We start from the raw sequence: 6,445 nt of genomic DNA, 5'->3' as shown, positions 1-6,445 counted from the left end.
GTAGGCGAAGTTGGTAATTCATTAGGTATACTACGGGATCATGTTATGCCTTACAGAGGGGTAGGGTGTGACAGCGAGCACTTTTAGCAGGAATTAAAAACTTTTGCATGAAGTTGAAAGACTAGTTAAAATTTTTATACATTTTTATTTTTACGCAAATTTTGGAAAATTTTGGCATAGTTCCGTCTATATTTGGGAAAAATAGTACTCCAAAACTTGAAAAGAAACACGCTTCCAATATTTTCTCAATCATAACTTCAATACAAATTAATTTCATCTCAATCCCATAAAATATGCTAAACACAAATTCTCCCGCAATTGAAACATCTCATTTCCGAAAAGGAAATAATTTATCATTCATAAAATAGAAAAATAATTATTTACATTAATTACAAAACTTAGAAATAAATTTGAACATTACATTAATATACACTTCATTACATACTAAAATAATATTACAAAAATTTTTGTACAACTCCTCAAATAATTTACACACATATATTTACATGCATAATCAAAATCTAATATACAAGGGTATACCGATAATATACCCGAGGCTAGTCACAAGCAGTCTTCAAGGTGCAGCTGCAGAAATCTCACTCAACTGCTCTATCTCTACACTCACCTGCGACAGCATACAAAGCTATCTGTAACACCCCTAGGTTCGGTAGTGCGTTCTACTATTCCTGTGACCAGTGTCTGTCCGAATAGCTAGAATGCCTAGAACTACACATAAATATTGATGAGGAGACATAAAATAATGAAATACAAGAAAAACAAAGGAAAAATAATAGCAATGAAATGTAACTAAGTTAAATGAGCTAAGAACCGTAGCTATGGGTGACCGCACCGGGAAGTTGCGGTGTGGATCGTTGACTAGCCCTGGACCGCGGGGAACTTTGGAAAATATTTTTAGGAATTAAATAAATGTCTATTGAAGTATAAATATTATTAGAAATATCAAAGAAAAATTAATTAATTAGTACAAAGAAAAATGAAAAATCGAAAAAATGATAAAACTCGGTGTTACCGAAAAATTGGGAATGCAACCTGAATAGGGGCATTGTGGTCATTTAACACCCTAAGTTGCCTTTTAACCTAAATTTCCATTAAAAATAAATGATATTAAACTTTGAAAATACCATGAAAATTAAAATGGTGGTCCATTATATAAATAGTGAAAAAAATTGAGGTAAATGTGAAAATTTAAAAACTTGGAATAAATAACCATTTTATTTCTTTAGTGCTCCACTAACCTTAACTTTGGGATACCTTAAGGGACACTTGGAATGCTGAAAACCCATTTTCAACCTCACTTTGCAAAACCAGCCGAATCCTTCCTCCCAAGGTCCATCCATGGCCGTCCATGGTGAGAGCTCAAGTTCACCTTGTTCTAGCCACATTTTCCATTAGGTTCCTTCACTAAACTTGTCCACTATACCTTGGGCAGCATACTATGAGCAAGAAAGTTAAGTTTTGGTGAGGTTTTGAAGAACTTCAAAAGTGGTAAGTGAGTGTTTTCAATTCTTGTTTCATTAAAAGTGTAACCAAGGTTGTAGGTAGTTGGTTTATGGAAGAATTTTTGAAGTTTGATGTTTTAATGGAGATGTACATTTTGGTAGCCATGGAAATTCTGTATATGTAGCTTGTTTTTACTTGTTTATGGTTGTCTAAGATGTTGTTATTGATGGCAGCATGGATATGTGTATAATGGTTTGATTTGGACATGTAAATGAGATATGTCATGTGGTTAATTGTTGTTATTGGACTTGGAAAAATTTTGAGTTATAATGTGTTTGTTAATAGTGGTTACAAGCTACCAAAATGACCAAAAATGTGAAGTAAAGTGTGTTAGTGTTATGGTACAAACCAGAATTGGCATGGAAGAGTTAATTTGGTAAGTGTTGGATGTGTAATTGGTAAGGATGAACAATGTGTAATAGGGCAATGTATGTTTTGGCTTAGAACCTTAAGTGTGTGGCTCCAATTGGTATGAGACCAATTAGAGACAAAACTAGGCACAAAATGTGCCAACTTTCATGAAGGAAGCTTATCAAAATTCTGCCTAGAAGGCAACTTGAAAAAAGACCAAATCCGAATTAGTGACTTGAAAGCCTGAAAATTGACCATTTGGGCAATAGTTGGTGTTTTGGCCATAACTCCCTCAAAACAGGTCCAATTGACCGGAAATTTTTACCATGAATAGTTTAGAAATATTTCTACAATTCTTATGAAGACACCAAAGCCCAGAAATAGCCAGAATGAAGCCAAATAGCTTGCACAAATTCAGGTACCAAAACTGGCTGAACCAAAAGTGACCTAAAAATGACCTAAACTTACCATTTTGATGCATTCTGTCCAGCATTGGTGAATTGACCATAACTTGGTCTACACAACTCAGAATGACCTAAAATTTCACCCTGCGTGCAATAAGACGTAGACCTACAAGTTTGTAGTTTGGACCGAAACCCGAAAACCGAGAAAACTAAGTCATCTGGCTATGTCAAATTAGTATACTGAAATCGGATAAATTGCAATAAAATGCAATATACTTGAAAGTGAATTTGGTAACATGTACCAACACTAAAAGACTATAAAATGTGACATATTGGTAACATTAAACCTAATTCACCTAGAGTGCATCGAGGGTCAACATTTTAGGTTGACTAAGGAAAATAATAGAATTCAATAAATTAATTATTGAACTTTATTGTTAGAGACAGTATAAATGAGTACTGAAACACTTTAAATTGTGTGTTTCAGTTAGCAAAGACTCAGGGAAGGGGAAGGAAACACTGAGTTAGGACCAAGAGACATTTATCAAAGGATTGTGCACAACAGTTATTTCTTTTGAATTTTTCAATTGAAATAAATTATGACTATTTGTCTGTTATTGTTTAAATTGTGAAAAATTGTCTTAATGATATTTGATGGATACTTATTGCTTGAAAAACATTGTAAATGGTTTGAAACCACATCTACCATGTTTGTTGATTGAATTCCTCGCTAGCTTGTCTAGTGGGATGAATTGACTTTGAATTCCCTCTCTAGCTGAAGTGTTGAGGTGTGTGCCTGTTGAGGACGAATAGAATGAGTAATCATATTATTGCTAGCTAGCTATGTTATTCCTCACTAGCTATCGGCTTTTGGGATGAATTGGACTTTCGAACATGATTAAGCTGTGTGTGTGATTTATTGATAGTTATTGTGATATTGTGAAATGGAGTTTAAATTCTTTATAACATTCACTGTCTTTAAATTTAACTATGGTTTTAAGTATCCACTATTTATGTGACTTATGATTTATGTTTTAAAGTTGTATTTTATTAATGTTCTGCACCACTGAGACATTGGCTCAGCGATAGCTTTTCATTGCTATCGCAGGTAGACAGACTGACAGGGCAGCAGACTAGGCTGCTAGTGCTTCATTGAGAGTTCATCGGGTATATTGAGTATACCATACTTTGCATTTTGTATTGTAATGTATGTTCACTGTATGTATATATTGTTCTTGGTTTTGAGCAGTTGTAAATTAAAATTGTACATTGAAGTTGTAAAATAAATTGTGAATTATTTAGGCTTGTAAAATTTGTGATATATTTCTTTTATCTTAGCTTTTGAAAACACTGGAAAAATTATTGTGGATTTGAGTTGGCAAATGTTGAGAAACATATTGTGTTGATTAAATATTGGAGTTTGGGGATTGAATAAAATATAGGAAGTGCTTTTTTATAGGTTTTTGAAGAACTGTTTTATTCAAAATACAGATGGCACTTTGTCAAAATTTTTACAAAAATTATTGATTCTTCAAATGTATTATCTGGTTTCACTTCAATTAAAAAATTTTTAACACCTGTAAATAGTGCTCACCACTATAAAAAGAAGTAAGAAAAGGTTTAAAATTCCTTGTAGTATATTTAATGGGTTATCAGTAGACGAAGTTGATAATTCATTAGGTATACTACGGGATCATGTTATGCCTTACGGAGGGGTAGGGTATGACATGTTTTAGTGGTATCAGAGCTAGTTTGTAAATTCTGTTTTAACCTATAATTTGAATATTCTTTCTTCATAGTACAACTGCTCAATGTTATTGTTTAATACATACAGTACATTACATTATAAATATGCACTAATGGGAGGCAATCTCCTTGTGTTATTTGTTCAGGAGGTATAAAATCCTTGAATTGACTATGGAAGAGGGTGATCGTTCAATCGATCAATCGATAGAGGCTGAGGTGCAAGGGGATGCCCCAGCCCTACACAATGTCAGTGGATCAGCATCCCCAACCCCCTCAGTACTGTAGTTTCCTGCTCAGTTCGCTCAGCAGATGGCTGCAATGTTCCAACAGATGGCTGGTAACATGCCTACTCAAGTTTCACTATAGACACCAGTGGTACAACCACAGTCTTCATCTAGGCAGTATGACAAATTGATGAAATATGGGGCTACTGAGTTCAAGGGGACAGTAGATCCTTTAGAGGTAGAATAGTGGTTAGAGAGAATGGATAGTGTGTTCAAGAAGCTACATTGTACAGAGGAGCTCAGATTTGAATATTCAGTGTCTCTGCTATAGGGGGATGCATATGACTGGTGGAAAACCATTCCCCATAGTCTGGTAGAACCTTCAGTGCTAACATGGAATGATTTTCTGCGGGAGTTCAGACAAAAATATGTCCCTGATGCTTATGTGGACCAGAAACTGCAAGAGTTCCTAAGTCTGAAATAGGGGAGTAGATCAGTGGCTGAATATGAAAGGGAATTTTCCCACCTGAGCCATTATGCAGTAACTTTACTTTCTACCAGTAGGGAGAGAAGTAAGAGGTTTGAAACCGGCTTGAAGCCCAATATCAGATTACAAGTGGTCGGGTTCAAACATAACAACTTCTCTGAGCTTATTTCTCAAGCACTAGAATTAGAAAGAATTGAATCTGAAGCGGCCCCTGAGAAAAAAAAAATCAGAGAAAACAGAAAAAGAGGGAAAGTCAGTAGAACAGAGTTCCAGGGGTCCTGCTGGAAAGAGGAAGAACTTTGGGGGACATAACAGAGGTGGTAAAAAGTCCGATAGGGGAAGATATTAGGGACAGAAACCTCCTCTATCTGGTCAGAAGAGTACCAGAAGTTCCTACCCTCCTCGCCAATGTGAAACTTGTGGAAGAAATCATGGTGGGGTGTACTACAAGGCCATAGGAGCCTGTTATAACTGTGGAGGCACAGGGCACTTTTCCAAAGACTGCACCAGTACTCGCAGAGTTGGACCACCTCTTACTACTACAGAAGGGTCAGTTCAGAGTCTTGTCACCAGAGGTTCACAACCACCTAGCAGGCAGGGGTAGAGGTAGTCCAGCAGGCAGCCAAGGCACTGTGAATCTATCAGAGCAATGCAGTGCTCCAGTTAGAGTTTACGTAATGAGACAGAAAGAAGAGGCCGAGACATCTAATGTTGTGGCTGGTACCTTTTCAACTTTTAATCAAGATGTGTTTGTATTATTTGATCTGGGTTCTACCCATTCCTATGTGAGTGCTAGCATCATTGATTGCATTGCTATTCCATGTACAAAAATAGACTTTGAGGTGCTAGTAACAAGTCCATTTGGACAAGAGGTCACGGTTAATAGAATATATAGGGATTGTCCTTTGGTGATCCAAGGACATACTTTTCTATCTGATCTCATTGAAATGCCCTTCAGAGATTATGATATCATCTTGGGCATGGATTGGTTAGCCAGGCATCACGCCATGATTGACTGTAGGCTGAAAACAGTCACTTTTGGTCTCCCTCAGTACAATGATGTGGTAATACATTGGGAGAGGCAGCTATTGCCATCAAACGTCATTTCGGCTACACTAGCCAGAAAAATTATCAGAAAGGGGTGTGAAGCATACTTGGCACATGTGGTAGACACCCAAGTGGGGAGTTTAGCATTGAGGGACATCCCTATAGTATATGACTTTCTAGATGTGTTTCCTGAGGAATTGCCGATATTACCTCCAGAAAGAGAGGTGCAGTTTGAAATTAATGTTATGCCTAGTGTGGATCCAATCTCCATAACACCATACAGAATAGCACCAGCAGAGTTGAAGGAGTTGAAGGTACAGTTGCAAGAACTACTTGGAAAGGGCTTCATCTGCCCTAGTGTGTCACCTTGGAGAGCGCCAGTATTATTTGTTAAGAAGAAATATGGCACTCTCCGCTTATGTATTGACTACCGGCAGTTAGGTGAAAACAAAGAGTAGATATCCATTGCCTCGTATTGATGATCTGTTTGATCAATTGAAGGGTGCAGCTATATTCTCTAAAATTGATTTGCGATCTGGTTATTATCTGTCACACCGAGGTAGTGAAGCCCCGCATTTTGGTGGCCAATCCTTCGCCTGTGAGCAGTAGATTCGAACCCATATCACCACGATTGCTTAGCCTCTTACCAATTGAGCTACACTGCC

The sequence above is a fragment of the Hevea brasiliensis genome, chromosome 5, assembly GCF_030052815.1.
Source record: "Hevea brasiliensis isolate MT/VB/25A 57/8 chromosome 5, ASM3005281v1, whole genome shotgun sequence".
Lineage (NCBI taxonomy): Eukaryota > Viridiplantae > Streptophyta > Magnoliopsida > Malpighiales > Euphorbiaceae > Hevea > Hevea brasiliensis.
This window is presented reverse-complemented; position numbering follows the sequence as displayed.